General features: G+C 44.9%; 1 pseudogene; it reads left to right on the top strand.

The window, feature by feature from the left end:
* The first annotated feature begins 4,580 nt into the window (after positions 1 to 4,580).
* The window catches only part of LOC135216440 (uncharacterized), an 84,812-nt pseudogene continuing 67,426 nt past the window's right edge, over positions 4,581 to 21,966 (top strand).

Genomic DNA, 21,966 nt, shown 5'->3' with positions numbered 1-21,966 from the left:
GCTGCTTAATCCGAACACATAAATTTTTACTAGACTGACCAACGTAAAACGATGGCAATCCTTACAAAGAATTTTGTAAATGATGTTGTTATTTGTTACGGACTATTCTTAATTAGCATATCCTTAATGGTATTGTTATAAGAGACACATTATCATTAACATTACGATTTAAATATTGATTTTATAGGTTTCAAATCCACGAAAATAAGGTAAGCTAAGTACATTTTAAGGGATTTCTTTTTCATTAATAGCAACAATTATAAAACTTTTTATGAGCTTTTTGATAACATAAATCAATTAAATGAGGTGGGTAGCAGAGATCGTTTCCTATCTTTTTTATGTATTCTATTTCTTGGTCGAGGTATTGTGGACTCGTGATTACGCAAAGCGCGTAGGAACATAGAAGAAAAAATTGAAATTTTAATATTAAGATGGTGGCCAGAATAAAAATGTACATATGTTAAATTATTTGTGGGTTTTCTATAAATACTGAATTTGCATTGGGAAGAGTCTCTATGTAATTAATACATCTAGGAAAAGGGATGACATTGTTCATTTTCAATTTCAACAGTAATTTGATATGGATGGCACTAACCTTATTCAGTTTAGACAGTAAATGATTTACTGTCTAAATTGAATAATTTAGTGCCATCCATAAATTCTTTGTTAAAATTGAAAATAACAATGTCATCCCTTTCCTAGATGTATTAATACATAGAGAATCTTTCCAATGCAAATTCAGTATTTATAGAAAACCCACAAATAATTTAACATATGTACATTTTATTCTGGCCACCATCTAATATTAAAATTTCAATTTTTTCTTCTATGTTCCTACGCGCTTTGCGTATCACGAGTCCACAATACCTCGACAAGAAATAGAATACATAAAAAAGATAGGAAACGATCTCTGCTACCCACCTCATTTAATGATTTATGTTATCAAAAGCTCGTAAAAGTTTTATAATGTCGCTATTAATGAAAAAGAAAATCCCTTAAAATGTACTTAGCTTACCTTATTTTCGTGGATTTGAAACCATAAAATCAATATTTAAATCGTTTAATGTTAAGGCAGTGTTCTCTTATAACAATACATTAAAGATATGCTAATTAGAATAATAGTCCGTAACAAATAACAACATCATTTACAAAATTCCTTGTAAGGATTGCCCTATCGTTTTTACGTTGGTCAGTCTAGTAAAAACTATATGTGTTCGGATTAAGCAGCATATGTATTCATTTAGAACAGCCCAGACTTCAAATGCACTGTTTATCCGAGTGAAAAAATCTCATTGTATTAATTGGGGTGATACCTCGGGTAATTGCTAGATCTAATGATTATGTTTCAAGAAATTTACTGGAATCGGCAATTATACAAATCACTAATAAAAACAACCTAACCTAAATCTTAGTCTGGGAATGTACCATTTGGACCCATATATTTGTAGATGTTTATGAAGGACCTCAAAATAAATGAACACCTAATAAATTAGTCCGCATGTATATAGTTATTATTTCTCTCTCTCTCTCTCTCTCTCTCTCTCTCTCTCTCTCTCTCTCTCTGGTTCGATATTCTCTCTCCCTCTTTCTCTTGCTCGATATATATATATTTATATTTTCTTTCGTCTTTTCATTAATAATAATTTTGTTGGGAAAATTTGTGTAAAAATTCATGATATTAAATTGTATATGCTCCCGTGTTGTTTTCAAAATGTTCTGTTTTTCTGGAAGAATCACTTGTTTACTGCGGGTACCTTCAAGGTGTGGCTAGCCTATGACTCCTCCTCCTCTCTGTAGAGTGAAAATACGCCCTTATGGCTAATCTGGTATTGTCATTTGTTTTTGTATTAAGCCTTCTTTTGACTATGGTGTTCTTTGTAAAATCAGTATGCTCAGTAAAGGGTCCGAATAGGACCGAAAGTACTCGCTAACTCGCTTTTTATTTTTTTTTCCTTCCTTCGTGGCAAAAAACCTTTTATTTATATATGTACATATGTATATATATATATATATATATATATATATATATATATATATATTATTATATATATATATATATATATATATATATATATATATATTATATATATGAGTGAAATTCTTAAAGATAATATACCTTACAATCACCTTGTCTTCTTGCGACCCAAAAGAATCTCTTCGCGACTGCTATAGGGGTCGCGACCCATAGTTTGGGACCCCCCCTGTTTTAGACTGTCTAGAAACGGAACAGCTAAGATATAGGTACACAGGAAATGAACGCACAACCACTCAGATCACAAAGCACATTCTAGCCAACAGCCATGAATTTGTAGTTTTCTATGCTCCTACCCACCACCAAGGTGGGGACAGAACACTGCCCTGACTGACAGCACATGGTGTTAACAATCATGATAGCCCCTCATCCTGGCCCCAACTCACATAACAATCAAGACATACGACAAACAACAAACCTCCCCAGTAGCAAGACAACGTAAACGCAATTTCCTCCCCTCTGAGAAGTCTTTCATTTAACTAGCATCCCTGTCCGTCTCTGGCTTCCTTCATCACCCATCCCCTCATGCACATCACTATCCCTCCAGCACACTCAGCAGACAACACTCACAACTACACAAAAGAAATAGACCGGGAAAGAATATGCCTCAGAATCTCACGAGCTATCGTACTAGCTAACTGTGCCTACAACTCAAGCCTTTCATTCTTCCAATCTGTGGCCTCTCCTACTATAGAGCCTTCCCTCCGACTGAAGGGTACCTAGGGTTTTAAGGGTTTCAACCTTGCCCATCAAATCCTTCATTCAGTATATCACCAATAAAGTTTCATATCCTAAACATCTCACATTCCCAACCAATATGACCTACGGGCTGCTCTAGGAGCAAGAGCCCGTGCTGCACAAGGCCAGCTTAATCTGAAACAACACAGCAATAAATTATCAGTACCCAGCTACCTGTCTTAATCTCTGGTCCTCACATTACCTCTGTTTCAATTTATGACATCTGTTGAGACAGGCCGATAGATGGTCGGTTTAATAGGCGTTCCATTAGTTTGCACAACTTATCTGTGAATATGAATGCTTTAGTGGAAGAAACTGATTCAGGGAGCGATATATTGAATAAACATGTACCGTCTAATTTGTGTCACCGTTGCATTTGAACATATTGATTGCATTTTAATTGGGAATATCATTATTTTAATACACACTAGAATTTAAGTTTGTCATGCTTCTTTACACTGAAAAATTGACGAAAAAAGGCTTAGCCAAGTGATAAGGTGATAAAATAGTGGTACCCTATAAATTGTTATGGAAAATCTGTTTAGCAGATGCATTATGATAATTTCTTACATTCTGAGAATTGTTTTATCTAATATAAATATTGAGAAAGGCAATTTAGTATGCTTTCCAGGGGTATGCATAAACGTATCTGACAAAATGTGTGGTTTATTGGAAAAATTGTTATATAGAATAACACTTCTTTGGAATGGTGGCAAAAAGAAAAAAAGAGAAAAATTTGCCTGATGGTTCCATCAAAACTACCCTCATAAGATTCATCCTGTAAAATTGCCACTTGACTGGTCAACCAAAATGTGTTTCCTATGGCTCTATTATTTATAAAAAAAATCACATTGGACTCCTTAAGACCCATAGGCTACCGGGGTATAATTTCTCACCGTCCAGCTGACAGTCCTTGTCTAAATCCCTAGTTTTTCTCTGTACAGTTATCACCATCATATGCTTCCTGGAATAAAGTTTTTTTTGTTTACCTAAGACATTTCAGTGACATTAAGGTCTTATTTGTTGCTATATATAGGTAACTTATGTGTAGACGGTTATTGCGACATCGTTGCAGTCTGTCGTATTTCTTCCCTACCGTTATTTTAGAGAAGCAGTTCATACTCAAGCATGTCTCAATTGTTTCATTGACAAACTCATTATTTACCACAGAAATCGATGTTTCATATCATGAATAAGCTGTGAATAACACGAAAAAGGGAAAAGGTAGGGCTGGATTTTTAACAGGAGGTGCCTCTTATAAGGCTGTTGTTTTATCCGCTAATCATCAATTTCCACTGCTAAAGGTATGCTGACTTTTCTGTCAATTTAAAATATTGCCCCATCATGAAGGATACTAATTTCCAGTCAGCACAAACTTTCCCATACTTATTATGTTATAAAAAAATCGTAAGGAACAGTTACGGCACTTTAGCGAATCATTTTAATTTTCTTTCGGGTAAAATGCAGAAGGATGAAGAGCGCGTGAAATTAAGATGAACAATTATGATTATCACAGGGAGACATTTTGTCAAATTTTTAAGGATCGTAATAAGCTCTCGCTATGTATTATATCTATGATTTTATTTTCTTTTTTTGAGTTCGCTGGAACCTCCGATCACTTTTGTGTATGGTGTTCTATTGGAGTATTAACCTCCCCCTAAAAATGATGGTATTTTCATAGATATACATTCATAGAACATTATGCGTTGGTTTTATATTGCTATAAATTTATGAAATGACAATTTCCATCTATGAAAGGTGGTAGGTGCACCATTTTCTGGAAAGCTAATGAAATATTCCTACCACATCTTTAGAGAGGGAGGTAAAAAGAACAGCGCTATGCGCAGTACTAAAGATGGTCAGTGACTTTACAGATGTTACGTGAATGACGGACATAATACTGCAAGTTTACAGGTAAATATGGTGACCTTCAATCTTTAAATCTCTCGGAGATTTACCTACATATATTAAGGAATGTGAAGGAAATAGTAGGAATGGGGCTCGTTCTTCCTTTAGAGAAGAAATTGAGGCGAGAAATGAGGCCGGTGATGTGGGTCGAAGGGGGCAACAGTAGGATGAAAGTTTTTCCACAATAAACCTTACAATTCGTGACAAGACAGCCCACTGAATACCTTTTTGTACCTCTTCTGTCTTGTTTAAGATGTTACCGAAGGAATTATGCAGTTTTTGCGAAGGGTTTAATGCCTCTTTATGAAGGGCTTGGCTTGTCTTTGCTGTACATATGATTTACGGTAACCTACCCTGCTGCGGTGGCTGCCTAGTTCAGAGCTGTCATCGTAGGGTACGTTCGCCTGTGAGAATGAAAATCGTCATATTTTTGCATGCAGATATGTCATTATTCACTTTAGAATGTTTCATAGCCCAGCCCTCTTTTTAGTTCGTAGTTTAGAGGGTAGGGAGCGCCTAGTATGGTAATTTTCAGACGACATTCCATTGTTCAACGTAGCCTACCGTAACTTGCAAACCCGCGAACGGCGTGTTAGCCTTATGCCATCAGTGCACTGTAGCTTTATTGAAGGTTCTCTACAGCGTCCCTTTAGCCCCGAGCTGCAACAGCTTTCATTCTTGCTAGTAGATAGCACCCACTGTACTTCCATTCATACCTACTATAGCTAGTAGTAGTATATTCCCTTTCTTCTATCGTAGTTTCCACACAATTTTCTTCATAGGTTGGTGCAACTTTGAGGTTTTCCTCCAGTTATACACCTTTAAACCTTCTTTACACTTAGTTCCCCTTTCAGCATTGTATTGCTTTATACCTAGGTCCCAACTCTTGGACTTTGGCTTAAATTTTATATATATTCCAGTCCTCAATTTACATAAAGCTTTAGTTTAAATTGGCTTTCCTTTAAAGTCTAAATTCATGAGGTTAAAATAGGTTTTATGTCAAGCTTAAATTTTGTTTCTTTGTTAGACTAGCCTAGTGGCAAAGGGAAGCCAGACTGGGGTCTGAAAACAATAGAATTATGCAAGTCTTTTGAGTCTACTAGTAAGGCTGCACATGTTTTTGTGAAACTTATGCAATTAAAGTATGTGCATATATCTATACTATTCCCAGGTAACCCTACTATTTTGTGTTATATTCATAGCCAAATGCCTAGTAGTAATTAAATTCCTTGGCTCTCATTTACCCCAGTATGGAGGAACAGTCTAGCTATATTTTCAGTCATTCACATAGAACCTTTCTCCCATCTAGACATTTTCCACACCCTGGTCAGCTTAATAAGCTATGTTAGTTGCATTAGTCTGCTATGACTGAGGTAGTATTTGTGTTGTCATCTTTACATCTGGCAAATACTTGGTCTTCATTCTTTAATGACCATCTGTTATTCTCAAGTAACAAAATACATTTAAATCTCCATCTCTTGTACCATTCCCCTCCTCATTCCTTAACTCAAAAGTTTCATTATTACTGTACACAGTTTACTGGTGACATTGGTCCATTTACTGCATTAATTCCAAGATTTTATCATTATTTTCTTACCAGATAAAGATGACTCCTTTATGTATCATTTGTTAACCTCTGAGGTCTGGCATTACATATTTTTGTTCATATTTAGGTAAATTTTTATGAGTGTTTTGTCATAAATCAAGGAGTTTAATATAAATGAAGTGGGGTGTGGCCTCTCAGATGTCTAGGTCATAGGCATGGCTGTGGTACCCATATTGATTTTTTTGTTATCCTTGATATATTATCTTAATGAGTGATGTGTTAAGAATATAGTTTCTTCATAGTGCAGTTATTTATATTGCTTCTGCTTGTCACCATTGTGGTGGCTGTAATGTGTTCATAAAAAAATGCAAATCATTGCTCTGTTGGTACCAGTATAATGCATAAAATGGCAGACTTCAAAAGAATTTACATGGAGAACACTTGCAATGCCTGGAGGATAAAGAGATTTATTCTCGTGTGTGGCATATTCCTATATCCTCAACTCTCCAGATTGCCATATTTCATGGGTCACAGGTGTTAAAATGTCTCATGAGTGAATACACTATTCTTGTTTCCACCTTTGTACTCGGTTATTGTTTTGTCTAACTCAACTGATAATAGTTGGTTTTTGTATTATTCAAGATTTTTTGGATCTTACATACTGTAGCATGGTAGCTGTCAGCTGTCATGTCATGTCATGTTCCATGTCTTACATGCACTAATAGTTCTTTTCTTAAGAGTAAATTAGGGTCCTGCTTTTAGATTCCACAGACCTGTTTCCAGCTAAGTTTGTGTGAGTGATTTCTTACAAGAACTCATTTTGTGAACTATACTGCACATATGTCAGCATTGGGTTTACCAAAGTTGGGTCACTGCAGGTGGATATGAATATTACTCTAATTTATGTTTTGTAATGTTTATACATTCCATTGAATGCACCAGCAAGTGGGTGTGAATTTTACTCTGGGTTATATTTTATAATGTTTATATATTCCATTGAATGCTCCAGCAGGAGGGTGTTATTGCTTCATAGTACATACTGTACAGCAGAATCAAGCAATCATATCTAAATGATAAAAATCATGGAAAGTCAGGATCTAAAGCTTTTGACATCAGTACGTAGTACCTTTGTGTACGTTACGCTGTTTGGAAGTCTTAATTTTTTGGAAACAAAAAGAAGTGTTGGAATTGAATAACACCAGTCAGTAATTTCCAAATGTTGTGCATTGTAAGTCCATTTGATACTGGTACTAAGATAGTTGTATGTTCAAAAGGCAGCCGAGGTAATGTGTTGTAAAACATGAAAGAAATGCAGAGTACATTTGAAGGGAACCTTCAAGGTTTTGGGATTTATTAAGGATGGCAGAGGTTTTTGGAGAGGAGAGGTGAGGAGGGAGGTGACAAGGTCAAAGAAAAAGAATTGGAGGGATGGAATGGGAATTTCAACGCAGCAGAATGGAAACAGTTGTTCAGGATATACAAGTGAATGAGAAAAGAAATGAAAGGATGAGGTATTGAATATTAAAGATGAAAATAGAGAAATCAAAGTTGACAGTAAGTTAATAATGGAATGACAGTGGCAGTGATTTAAAAACATAGCTTAAGCACCAGTTTTGCCAATATATACTGAAGTGTAAGGATTATGACAAACCAGAAGAGGTTGATGTAGCAAAAGAAACATTTGGTGAAGTTTCAAGAGTCTTTGAGATAAGAGAAGTGGAAAAAATCAACCAAGGGATAACAATAAGTTTGATATAAGCAGAGAGAGAACCAGTCTGTGACACTGACCATAATTTTGAGAAATTGGTAAAGGAAGAGATGGGATTAGAGGAGTAGGACAAGAGTTCAAGAATAATACTACATCAAGATAACAGGGTGTACTGGTGTGTGAAAATTATGAGGAATGTGATCGCTTGAACACACCTTATTGATGGATCAGACATACATATTACCAAATGTCTTGATATCATTGTAAGATTTAAATATGCTTTTCATTTGCTGGTTTTATCTATGAAAAACCTCCAATTATTTTTGGGAATTGTAACACATTTTGACTGATGAAGATGCTTTTGCTGTTGGGAATTCTGAAGGATGGGAAATACTCCAGTGAAATACAATCGTGCTGACTTTCTCTGGCAAGTTGTGGCTTTGGAAATTATGAGGTAATTTAATATTTATGATAAAGTAAGTAGTACTTCTGTATAGTGCAGTGTGATGGAAGCTGGTGTGAGCAACCAAAGGAATACCGATCATCCCAGTACATATATCCCTATACGTACAGTAGTATATCTTGTTAAGGCAAAATTCATACTTCTGATAAATAGTCTTGTTTTGGTTCTTTTAATCGTCAGCCGAAAACCTTTATGGAAATGGAATGAGTCAGCAAATTACATATGAACTCAGGAGGGCTCCAAAGGGAAATAACCCTGCTGAGAGAGACGTGTTATAGGAGAAGGTGATGAATAAATAAATTGAGGGATTTGAATATGAGACTGAAACACGTGAATTCAGATAGATGTCAGTAGAAAGCAGGAAGAAATTTCTCTGCACTTAAAGATTTGGAGGTCAAGATTCCGCAACTACACTAGGCAAAGTATTCCATATTTTAGTTTGAGCCAATATTAAACTCTTAGCAAATTGAATAGTTTTAAACCTATTACTACTGGAAAATGAACTCACAGTTTGTAGCAGCAGCCTGCCTGGTGGTGTGAGTAACAACTGCTAGGTCAGGTTAAGAAGAGTGCACAGGATGTTTGTTAAAGTAGTACATTTTGTATAAGTAACTACCAAGTAATTACTGCATTGCTATCAGTTTCATTTATTCGCAACAGTTTAAATTAAATTTCCGCGGCAGCTACACCAATATCTGTGTAGGTGACACCAGTCTTGCCCCTTAATGAGAGGGTTAGGAACGATTCAGCAGACAATACTCAGTCCGTTTCTGTGACTAGGTGATAAGATCAGGTGTCGGCAGCAGTTGTTCCTTTTTTGCTGGTTATTTACTGGACTTTGGTATCCAAATTGAAAGGCGAGTAGCTTCAGTCGAAAGCTTCATGATGAGTTTTCCTTATTTTTTTTTTCTTAATGGAGTAGTACTTCAATAGTTTGCCTTTACAGAAAAATTACAGTTAATTGATTAACTATGATGCAAACATTGCTTTGTCGAACTGATTTTTTACATTTTTTATCCCGTGGGAGCCGAGCGCCCAATGTTGTATATAAGCCAAAGCCACACAGGTTGTGGCTACAGCTTGAACTGTTTACCTGTGGTACAATTTCTCCAAGCACCAGATGACATTCAATGCTTGCTCCTTGTGCTTCTCTCTCCTGCTACTAGCTCCTTCTTTTTATCTTCTTACTCCTGCGCCTGGCTCCCTCGCTTCCTTCCCCTACCATTGCCAGTTTTGTGTCAGGGTTAGCAATGCTAACCTTATGATAGTGAAGCAATGTTAACCCTATGATAGTGAAATGATTTGCAGTGAAGGAGATAGCTATTTGCTCTTTCGATTTTCAAGACAGAAGGTCCCTGTCAGACTCTCCTAAACCTGGGAGGCAAACTGGAATTCCAAGGGAGTATTGACCCCTCAGTCGAACCTGTTGCTGGTCCCAGGTATCGACAGACAGCCATTGGAAAGGCATCTTACTGTGTGGGTAGTGGAGGATGCAGCTATACGGCCCTATTGGATCTCCTAACCTGGTCCCTGTCAAGACTACCCTAAACCTGGGAGGAGGCATACTGTTGGTCTATGGCAATGAATCTTTACCTGAGAGGCCTATTATTTTTGTACATGAACTTCCCTGACAGATATATACTTAGCTATAGTCTCCGACGTTCCCGACAGAATTTCAAATCTCGCGGCACACGCGACAGGTAGGTCAGGTGGTCTACCTTACCCGCCGCTGGGTGGCGGATGTACGAACCACTCCCGTTTGCTTGTCAGATTTTTCTCTGTCGCGGGAACGATAACAACTGTTGTCGGTTCCTCTTGATAGTTTTTTTCGATTCTCGCTTGCCTGGAGTTAATTTGGACTTCTTTGGTGACGTATTCGCTTTGTTGCTTGGCATACGCTGATTGTGGACCGGTTTGATTTTGATTTTGATTTTCTTTAACGATGTCTGACCTAGATTCAGTAGTTAAAACTTCGGTTTTGTTTAGGGTTTGCGTGAATGAAGGATGTAAGGTGAGGTTGCCGAAAGCTTCGGTAGACCCATCACACGGTTTGCATGAATGCAGGGGGAAGGGGGAATGAATGTTCTTTTGCTAACCCTTGTAGTGAATGTAAGGGATTGAATGAAGAAGAATATAAGGCTCTCTCTTCTTATGTTAGGAAGTTGGAACGTGATAGAGTGCGTAAGGCTTCCTCTAGAAGTTCTAGTAGATCTAGAATGAGTGAGTTGGATGTGGATCCTAATACTAACGTAGAATTAGAACCTTCTTCCCAAGTTGCAGCCCCTGCTCCCCGCACCGAAGCCGAAGATTCGCCTTCGGAGGTGGCAGCTCTGAGAGCCACGATTCTTTATGGATCAGAAGATTCGTCAGTTGGAAGGTAAGGATAGTGTTAGTGATCAGTGCAGTGCCCCTCCCCAGTGTTGTGGAGGGTGCGTCTGACTGGCTCCTTAGTGCCTCTAGGCCTAGACCTCTTCCAGACTCCCAGTTCCAGTGGAGTAGGAAAGTCGAAAGCCGCAAGAGGGCTAGGGAGAACCCCCACGGTCAGGCGTCCCCTCGGCAGATCCTGAAGTACTCTCCCAGGCTGCCTCGGATCGCTACAAGAAGGAGCTCCTACGCCAATGCTTCTCCTCTTCGTCTTCTTCCTCTCCGAAGAGAGGTTGGAACTCCCCGGATGCGTCGCGCCCGTTGAAGAGGGCTTGGAAGGCTCCCTGCAGTCCTTTGGCTTCTAGTCCGGAGGTTTTTCCCCCCCGGACCCAGAATCGTCGGTGGAGGCGAAGAAACCCAAGAAATCCTGTGATCGTTCTTCTTCTCGCGCTCCTCGCTCGGCGCCTGCTTCCGAGGAAGAACAACAAGATTCTCCTACGAGATACTCGCGGGACTTCAAGCTCAGATCACGGCGCTAGCAGACACTCTAGCAGTTAGATCAGTAGGAAGAAGGACGTTTCTCTTCCGATCAAGAGGATCTAAGCGCCGCTCTTCAGAGGATCGTTCTCCTCTTTTAGGCGTTCTCCGTTCATATGGGGAGTTTCGTATGAAGGTAGGGGCTCACTGTGAGCGCCCTGCTCTCCTGGCTCTCTTTCGACTTCAAGGCGCCAAACATCGGTAGGACGCTTCTATGGAGAAAGAAGTTTTTTCTCCAGATTGGATTCCCGCTTCCGGTAAGCGCACTGCACCTGCTCATCACGCTATTCTTCAACTCCCTCGCGTGAGACTTCTCCTCAGCAGCCTCAAGATCCTAAAAGGCCCCCTTATACAAGTAGGCGTTCTTCTTCCAGATGTCACTCTCCTCGAGTGTCGGATCGTGACTTCTCTCCTGACAGGCGTCAAGAGTCTGGTAGGAGTCGTGTGCATGATAGACGGCCTGCTGTTAGACCGCTCCCCGCAAGGTAGGCGCCAAGAGCCTACTGCACATCGATCTCCTAGTAGGCGCTCGTCTTTTAAGGCGTCATACTCCTGATTATTCTCCTCAGGGCAGACAACAAGAGTCTTTCAAGCGCCCTTCTCCGTGTAGGCGCTCTTCGCTTCTAGGCGCACTACTCCTGACCGTTCGTCTCTTGGTAGGCACACGAATCTCGGAAGCGCCCTTCTCCAGGTAGGCGCTCGTTAGCTTTGAAGCGCCCTTCTCGTGAATGTTACCCTCTTGTTAGACGTCAAAGAGTCTCGCAAGCAGCCTTCTCCTAGTAGGCGCATTTCGCCTTCCAGTCGAACTTCCGTTGCTCGTACTCAACTGGACAGGTATGGAGAGCCGCGCAAGCGCTCTGCTCCCGATAGGCGCTCTTCTCCGGCAGCCCGCTCGCCTCAGGATAGGCGCAAAGAGTCTAGCAGGCGCTTCGCCTCCTCGTAAGCGCCCTGTGGATGTTTCCAAGGATTCTCGGAGTAGGAGCCTACATCTCCTTCGGCTGAGATTCCGTCTACCTCGAAGAGGGAGTCTCAGTAGTAGACAACCCAGATCTTCTCATCGTTCTCCAGTGGATGTGAACTCTCTAAGAGAGGGCGTTCTCCATCCTCTCGCTCAACTCCTACTAGGATCCCTTCGTCAACCTAAGGATCTTCCGCGCTCGCCTCGACAAGACGTCCTAGAAGGTTCGGATGAGGAACCGAACACTTCTGCTGCTGTGTCTTCTTACAAGAAGCTTACAGAGCTACTTTTGCAAGTTTTTGGGGATTCCCTTACTCCTACGGCTCCTCCTCCTCCTCACTCACTTTTTTCAACGGCGAAGACAGCGAAGAGTTCTTCTTGTGTGAGGATGAAGCCAACTCTTTCAATGAAGAAGGCACTGAGGAGTTTTGGTTCCTGGATGGCTTCCAAAGAAGAAGCGGGGAAAACGATGTTCGCTTTCCTCCTTCGAAGTTATCAGGACTGCGCTGGTTTCTCGGTGGTACGAAACAGGAGAGTCCTTAGGATTGGGTCTACCGTCTTCGACTGATTCGGATTTTTCGGCGCTGGTAGATTCGACAAGGAGAACTGCCCTTAACTCTGCTAAGACGACTTGGGCAATGAATGAATTGGATCACATGCTAAAAGGCATGTTTAGATTGGTCGTTGGGGGTCCTAGCCAAGAAAATTGAAGTGCCAGAGTCATTTTTGCCAGAAGATCTCGTGTGTTTTGTGTGTATGGACAAGTCGTAAGAGACGGAGCGAGTGAAATCGCCTCCCTGTATGGGGCCGGGATCGTGAAGAAGAGGTCTGTTTATTGTTCCTTCTTAACGAAGTCTGTCTCCCATGCCCAGAGGTCTTCTTTGCTGTTTGCTCCTCTGTCTGCTCAGTTGTTCCCTAAACATCTAGTGCAGGACATTTCGAGATCACTTTCGGCTAAAGCCACCCAGGACCTTTTGGCACAGTCGGCAAGAAAACCTCGCCCTTCCTTCCCTACCAAGGCTAAGAAGGAAAAGGCAAGTGTTCGAGAACCCTTTCGAGGGGCGTCTTCATCAAGAACCTCTATCGTTTAGAGGTCGTAAACCTTCAAGAAGGGGTAAGACTTTCGCCAAGTCTGTTAAAGCCCCCAAATAACTTGCAAGTCCTTCAAACAACGGTGGGCGCCAGACTGTTAGAGTTTGTGCAGCAAGTCTGGGCCCAAAAAGGGGCGGATCCTTGGACCCTTTTCTATTTTGAGGAGAGGTTACCTCATCCCTTTCGTCGAAAGACCTCCCTTGACGACCATCCCAAGGGAACTGACGGCCAGGTACAGAGACCCCATCATGAATCAAGCTCTCCATCTAGCAGTAGATCAGATGCTGGAGAAGGGGGGGGGGCTATCGAACTAGTGACAGACCATCATTCATCGGGCTTCTACAACCGCCTTTTCCTAGTTCCGAAGTCCTCAGGGGGATGGAGGCCGGTGTTGGACGTAAGCGCCCTGAACTTCTTCGTAGAAAAGAAGAAGTTCACGATGGAAACACCTTCATCAGTGCTGGCAGCACTTCGTCCAGGGGACTGGATGGTTTCCTTGGATTTACAGGACGCTTACTTCCACGTACCGATCCATCCTTCCTCGAGGAAGTTTCTCAGATTCATGATGGGGGGGAAAATTTTTCAGTTCAGGGCTCTGTGTTTCGGCCTCTCGCCACGCGGCCCTAAGTGTTCACGGGGATTTTGAGGAATGGTGGCTCAATGGCTTCATTTGAAAGGGGTGAGGATATCCATGTACCTCGACGATTGGCTAATAAAGGCCAATTCAGAAGATCGTTGTTTGAAGGACTTACAAGTAACTCTAGAATTGACTAAGGCGTTGGGACTTCTCGTCAATTTCAAGAAGTCGTCACCAATTCCCGAGCAAGAGTGTGGTGTATCTCGGGATACAGATGAACTCTCTGAGTTTTCGGGCTTTTTCCCTCTCAGGAAAGGATAGCCCGAGGATTCGAGAGAGTAACAACCTTCTTAGGGAAAGAAAGTATGCACAGTGAGGGAGTGGATGAGTCTGCTGGGGGACGCTCTCCTCGCTGGAGCAATTCGTTTCCTAGGAAGGTTGCACCTGAGACCGCTCCAATTCTTTCTTCATCGGAATTGGAGTCGTCGTTCTCAGGATTTGACGTTCTCCCTGTCGCTATCCCAGGACATCAAGAAACATCTATGTTGGTGGACAGATCCCAACCTCTTTGCGAAGGGACTGTCTCTTCAATCCCAGACCCCCAACCTGGTGTTGTTCTCGACGCGTCGGACACTGGTGGGGGGCAACTCTGGGAACCAGCGAAGTGTCAGGTACCTGGGTGGGGGACCAGGTAGCCTGGCACATCAACAGGAAGGAATTGATGGCTGTGTGGTTGGCTCTGAAGCTTTCGAGCCCAAAGTCGAAGATCGGTAGTGCCAAGTCAACACGTACACACTACAGCTCTGGCATATATCAGGAAACGGGGGACGCATTCCTTCTCCCTGTACGAGACAGCAAGAGACCTTCTTCTGTGGGCAGAAGAAAGAGGAATCAAGCTTCTCACCAGGTTCGTGCAGGGAGAAAGGAATGTAAGAGCAGATCTCAGCAGGAAAGATCAGGTCCTTCCCACAGAGTGGACCCTTCATCTGGATGTATGCCAGAGCCTGTGGAAGTTATGGGCAGGCCACACATAGACCCTCTTTGCCACGTCAAAGAACAAGGGAGGCTGGATCCTTACTGCTCTCCGTATCGGATCCAGAGGCATTAGCAATAGATGCTCTTCTTCTAGACTGGAGCGGACTCGACGTCTACGCGTTTCCCCCCTTCAAGATCCTGGGGCTAACCATCAAGAAGTTCTAGTAGAGTCTGATTCAACGAGAATGACCTTAATCGCTCCCTGTGGCCTTTTTGGCCAACCCAAGAATGGTTCACAGAGGTACTGGAATGGTTGGTGGACCTTCCAAGATCGCTCCCACTAAGAGGTCGATCTACTCAGACAACCCCACTTCGACAGGTACCCACAAAAATCTCCTCGCTCTCAGTCTGACTGGCTTCAGACTGTCCAAAGTTTGGTCAGAGCGAAAGGCTTTTCAGCAACAGCTGCTAAAGCAATCGCAAGAGCGAGGAGACCTTCCACCTTGCGTGTATACCAGTCAAAGTGGGATGTCTTCGACGTTGGTGCAAGAGGAAGAACATTTCCTCTTCCAGTACCTCTGTGACCCAAATTGCGGATTTCCTTATTTTCCTCAAAGAAGAATGTCATCTTGTTGTGTCAACTATTAAGGGATACCGAAGTATGTTGGCTGCGGTATTTTGGCATAGAGGCTTAAATATATCCGATGATAAGGACCTGCATGATCTTATTAGATCATTTGAAACCATTAAGCGTCCTCATGTAGTACCGAACTGGAATCTAGACGTAGTTCTACAATTCCTTGGATCGTCTAGATTCGAACCTCCTGGCTTAGCCTCTTTCAAGGATCTTGACGAAGAAGGCTATCTTCCTTTTGGCCCTAGCTACAGCTAAGAGAGTGAGTGAGCTCCAAGCTATTGAGGGCATGTTAGGGTTTAAGGAAGATTCTATGGTGTGTTCGTTTCTTCCAAGTTCCTTGCAAAGAATGAAAACCATCATGCCCTTGGCCCAGGAGCTTTGAAGTTGTTCGTAGTTTATCTTTTCTAGTAGGGGAAGAGCCTGAAAGAACTCTTTGCCCTATGAGAATTATGAAGTATTTCCTTAAGAGGAGAACAACTTAAGGCTAATCAAGATGTGCTTTGGTGCTCCGTAAAGACCCCACTCGGCCCATGTCGAAGAATGCTCTTTCCTTTTTTTCTGAGAAGCCTTATTACAGAGGCACATGTTGCCTGTAAGGAAGAACATTTTTAGACTACTGAAAGTGAAAGCTCACGAGGTGAGAGCCATTGCAACTTTGCTTGCATTCAGAAAAAATATGTCTGTGCGGAACTTGAAGGAGGCGACTTTTTGGAGATGCCAATCGGTTTTCGCAAACCACTACCTACGTGATGTAAAAATCACATATGATAAATGCTTCGCCTTGGGTCCTTTCGTATCGGCGGATTCGGTGCTGGGGCAGGAGCTGAAACTTACCCTGTGTAAATTTTTTATATGTTACCCTACCCTATTTTATATTGGTGTTTTTTGGTTGTCCGAAAGAGGTTGCAGGAGGCACCTCTTTTTGTCGCTAATATTAACCCTTTGTATTTTGGTTAGGAGGTCTGGTGGGTTTGGCTCTTGCAGAGGTAGTGGTAAGGATCTGTAAGTAAGCGGACAAGGTCCCTCTAACAGGATCCGACGGTTGGATTCTACCACAATAGGGGATCACATATCCAGTGGTAGATCCGAGAGCTCTTTCAGCCATCAGGTCACGTCCTAGCTGTAGCTCACCAGGCAATGCAGACTCAGAGACAGTATCTATGAAGTCTTCATCCTGAAAAGGTGAGAACCAAGGTTTTTATATCCTACAACATTAGTTGTTTCCCGTCTTACCTGTATTATTTAGCTGTCTCTTACCCTCCACCAAGGGTGCCAATCAGCTAAGTTTATATCTGTCAGGGAAGTTCATGTACAAAAATGATATTGTTAAACTACAATAAAGTTTTGTACATACTTGCCTGGCAGATATATACGATTAATGGCCCAACCCAGCCTCCCCTCAGGAGACAGGTGAAGAGAAAATCTGACAAGCAAACGGGAGTGGTTCGTACATCCGCCACCCAGCGGCGGGTAAGGTAGACCACCTGACCTACCTGTCGTTCGTGTGCGCGAGATTTGAAATTCTGTCGGGAACGTCGGAGACTATAGCTAAGTATATATCTGCCAGGTAAGTATGTACAAAACTTTATTGTAGTTTAACAATATCATTTTTATAATTTATGATGTTAGTTGCAATATTACCAAAAATATTATCACTACTTCCATACATTTTCTAATTGTGATCTCAAATCATGCCAAAAATTCAAAATATGACAATTTTTATATAAGCAGTGAAGTATAAGAGTAGATTACTTAGTTTATAGTTGGTAAAAATTTCTGGGGTATGGGTATGGGATCTATATATAATGCAGGGGGGGCAGGCAAGGAAAAGAATTTTTAGAAACCACTGGTCTATGGGGTCCATAGAGGTTTGCCCCCGAGATAGTTACACATCTGTTGAGCCTGTTGTCTTCAAGTTTCAATGGGAGCCAATGAAAAAGGAGTCCATGAAGTTAGCTTGCCCTGACTTTTTTTATATTGCCTATTAGCAGTCATGTTCTGAGTTCCAAGACTTGTCGGACAACCTGGAAAGATGTCCTATGGATATGCACACGTTGTCATCCAGTGGTTCAGTTTTTGGTGTGAGTTAGAGCAGTAGTTGGCGCTTCATGGATGCTTCTAGACCGTTGAAAAGGTAGATAAAGTTTCTTCACTCCCTCGTCAACAATACAGAGAACAGGAGCATAGTGCTGAACCAAGTGCAATCTTTGGGACAGCATAGGTGCCCAGTGGCAACTGAAAACATAGTTCTGAGCACCCATGGCCCCAGTGGGAGAGTAGCATCCATTGGGAACCAAGCACCTAGTGGGAACTGAGTGCCCAATGGAATCTGAATGCCCAGTGGCATCCAAGTGGTCGGGGTCCAAGCACCCAGTGGCTTCTAAGCATACAATTTGTTCCGATACGTTAATACAAACCCTCGGTCCTTTAACAATAGGAAGGTAACTAGCGGCAGCTGGGACGGTCGTAAGCTTCGAACAAGGGAGAACGGTAGTTAACTGCTTGTCCGATCGTGCGCGCGCGCGCGCGCCCGGGCGGTGAAGAATCACTTTTGCTTTCGGCCGTGGTGTGACAGGCAAGTGCTCGTCATCGCTCTGCCCGCTATTTCGTCGTGTGCTTTGGATGTTTACAATTTCTTCTGACTGGTTTGTTTGTGGTCTTGAATGAAATTGTAAGTACTCTCATTTTTCATTGAGTGAAGTGAATTTAATTATGGATCAAGAAGAGCTTTCGCCGCGCCCACCAGCTGCCCGTAGAGTGTGTCGCGGGCTGGAGGGGCGTAAATGCGGCGGATTCCGCTCTTATCCTGACATTGATCCACATGAATTATGTTATTGGTGTCGGGGGCGAGGAATGCTCCCGAGCGAACCATGTAATGTTTGTGTGAATTGGTCCGAGGCGCAGTAGGTGCTGTACGAGGGTAGGAAGAGGCGTAGATCGACCAAGGAGTCGTCGGAAAGCTCTCCAGCGACTCCTTGGTGACGGATACCTCGTCATCCTTCCTACCTCCAGCTCAGCCCCCACGATTTGCGCCTTCCCTGCGGGGGGGGGTTTCGGAGTCCTTCTCCTCACTTGACCGTCGAGTGTGGAGGAGGGCGCCCGATACCCGGATGTTCAATTGTACTCGGGGTCTTCCGTCCGCTCTGGGTGGGGTTCGTCCTCCCCCAGGCGTGAGGGTGCCCCTCTAACTGACCCGACTGTTCCTCCCTCAGGTGTGCCTTCTGTGAGTGACGACCTTGGGACAGGTGTGGGCGTCGTTGGGACTGCAGGGCGCTCCCAGTATCCAGGGCTTGATTCAACGACTGCGGGGTCGGCAGTTTGTAACTCATGGTGTAGTCACAACAACGACTAATACAGTGTCCACACCACCTCCCCCCGTACGCCGCCCCTCCTCATGTGGTTTACACGCAACACATTGCGTCGGTGACTCCCACGGCATCAATCCAAAAGCCGATTGCTGCCGTACCTAAGAGGGGGGTGCCGCCGCCACCTGGATTCTATGTGCTGCCAACTCCCGACTTTCGCTGTCCCAAAAGTTCGCCCCTGGATCTGCCGCCCGTCCCAATGATGAGCTTGGCTGAATTAGAGATGCCTGGTGACGCCGGGACTATGCTGCCGTACCTGCCGTAACCTGCAGCTAGTGTTGCTGGCCCAGCCGCTCGCGCCGCTCCATGACGAAGCGCGTGCGGGACGCTCATGCTGATGTTGCTGCGGTGCTGGCCATGCTGATGCTTGCTGCTGGTGCTGGTCCTGCTGGTGCGGTCCTGATCTGGTGCTGGTCCTGCTGGTGCGGTCCTGATGGTGCTGGTCCTGCTGGTGCTGGTCCTGCTGTTTGATGTCCTGGCCTGCTCCTGCCGTGCCTGCCCTGCCACCGTCCGCGTCCCTCGTCATGGAGGTGCTGCACCGGTCTCAGGTCTTTCCGGACAGGATCAGTCGGGGCGTGTTTGCTTCGGCAATTGGCCCGACTTTTTCGTGGTATGGAAGACCTGACGTCCGTCCTGATAGAGCTGACGAAGAAGAGGAAGAAGAGGAGGAATGTGTCGTCGTCATCTTCATCGTCTTCTTCGTCGTCTGTTGCCGCCTCTCCCCCTTCGACTTCTAAGGCTTCCAAGCCGAAGAAGAAGAAGGCTGCCTCCTCCCCCCCTAAGAAGGCTCCTGCGGGACCTTCGAAGGGCCCGTCTCGCTCTGGTGTGACGGGGGGTGCTTCTGCTGGTCCTCCTGTTCCCTCGGGAACAGGGCCCGTCTCCTCTTCTGAGAAGAAGAAGAAGACGGGGACCAAGGATGTGCTGGCTACTGCTGGTACATCCGCGCCTGGTCTTGGTAGCACTGCTGCTAAGCCAGGTACCGGCTCGACTTCTCGTTCGCGAGAAGTCCGAGTGTACGGTCTCCTTCTTGGGCGACCGTGCAGCTAAAGTCAAGACTCCTGAGCTTGCTCACCGTCATGACCGAGGCACGGAGCAGAAGACTGTCGAGAGTCGCGCAAGTGACTCTCGCCAGGCCAGCGGCCGCTCTCGTAGCGACCAGCCGGTACCTCGGGTTGACGTGACGGTCTCTGACCGGCCACTGGGTTGAGGCTGGGAAGAGGTCCCCTCGACCAACGGCACCAGCTTCGGCTGGTACCAGCGGTTTGACGTGCCGTGAGGACGCTCACCGGTCTCACCGCGAAAGCGAGCTCTGTAGATCACCTGACCGCCGCTCCCACAGGGGACCGGACGGAGACGGTGGCCAGCAGCAGCTCGTCTGACGCACGGGACCGGGGTCGACGTGCTCAGTCGAGCCGCTCGCCACAGGTGAGCGGCACGGCCAGGCCTGCAGATCGATCCCCACCGCGGGTTGGTGATCGGCTGCAGCCCCCCACGTACGCTGGTCCTGCCAGCGAGCGGGGGGGGAGCGTCAGGTCTGTCTCTCCTATACCTTCAACTTCCTCGGCTACACCGGGAAGAGCGAGGTAGCTAGGAGTGATCGTGAGAGGTGCGCCGCTCACGATCCCGTCACGATGCCGCACGCACCAGGCATGGTCTTAGGACCAGCCAGGTCGTACGCGCAAGTGGCTGGAGGCGACCGTCAGGGTCTGTTGCTGTTCCTCCTTCTGAAGGAGGAGGGTCTCGAGAGCTGCTCCTGTTGGAGGGACTGGACGGTCCTACTCCTCAGGACGCTGTGACTCCCGAGTCCAGAGGAACTTTGCCCAGGTTATTGCGCTGATTCGTCAGCACAACGACCTGGGGGAAGGATCGCCGCTACCACCATCTGAGCCCACGTCCCGGCTCGAGTCATTTTGGGGCCCGAAGAGGGAACCCAAATTGACGGTGGGTACTGCCGCGATCGGAGCTTGCAGACTCAGTCCTTGACCAGGTGGAGAATTTTGTCTCAGGACGAGAGGACTCACTTAAGTCAGGACGGTCTTCCAAGCTACTTCCTCCTCCTCTGCAGCGACAGCGGAAGTTCTACGTGCCATCAGTGGATCCAATACCGCCCAAACAGGTTAACCCGGAGCTAGCTAGGCTAACTCCAGGTGTGTCCCTGCAGCAGCTCCTGTCGGAGAACTTGTTGGTTCTCGCAGCAGGAGGCACTGGGCCTGGAAGCTACCGCTATGGCGGCTTTCCAGGCAGTCTCTTGGTTGGATCTGTGGTCCCTCACAGTATCCAAGGTCGCGGCCGACTCCGGGTGGCACTGCCCTCGAAGACGGACCCCGCCCACTTCAGGAACTGTGCCAGTCTGATGGTAGGGCCATCTCCTACCTCGCCCATCAGACGGCAAACCTGTGGGCCAACTTGGTTCTCCGTCGTAGGGACGCTGTCCTTACACGAGTAGCCAAGGGGGCCGGGCGTGAGGCGGTAAATGGACTCCGTAACGGACCAATGAAGAGTTCCTCCGCTCTCTTTCCCGGAGAGATGGTGGACGCTGCGGTGGAAAAGACGGCGCACTGATGACAGTGACGTCTGGTTCACCAGGCAGTTACGAAGGTTTCTGGGCAACCTCGTACAACTGCGGCTAGCCTAAGAGTTTAGCTAGCTCTTCCTCGCTGCTAAGACGGCTGCTCCATCGAAGCCCCAAGGAAAGACTCTTCCTGCTTCAACTTCTGGTAAAGGAGGCTGTAACCAGCCCTCCTCCCAGCCCTCCTTTCCCGAGGAGGTGCTGGAAAGAAGTCGAAGCGAGGTGGAAACGCTAGGACGGCGTTTCCCCCTCACCAGCTGCCGGAAGTGGGGGGTGCCTAGCGAGCCATTGGGCAAAACTTGGCAGCGCTACGGTGCCGAGACCTGGATAGTAGACGTCCTTCGGGAGGGATATCTACTACCCTTCGAATCTCGGCCACCCCTCACCTCCAACCCGGTCCATCTTCAGACATATGTTCTAGGATCCTCAAAGGACGACGCTCTTCGGCAGGAGATCAAGACCATGCTGACCAAACGAGCTGTAGAAGTCGTAGTAGA

This window comes from Macrobrachium nipponense, chromosome 6, assembly GCF_015104395.2.
Source record: "Macrobrachium nipponense isolate FS-2020 chromosome 6, ASM1510439v2, whole genome shotgun sequence".
NCBI classification, from domain to species: Eukaryota; Metazoa; Arthropoda; class Malacostraca; order Decapoda; family Palaemonidae; genus Macrobrachium; species Macrobrachium nipponense.
This window is presented reverse-complemented; position numbering and strand designations above follow the sequence as displayed.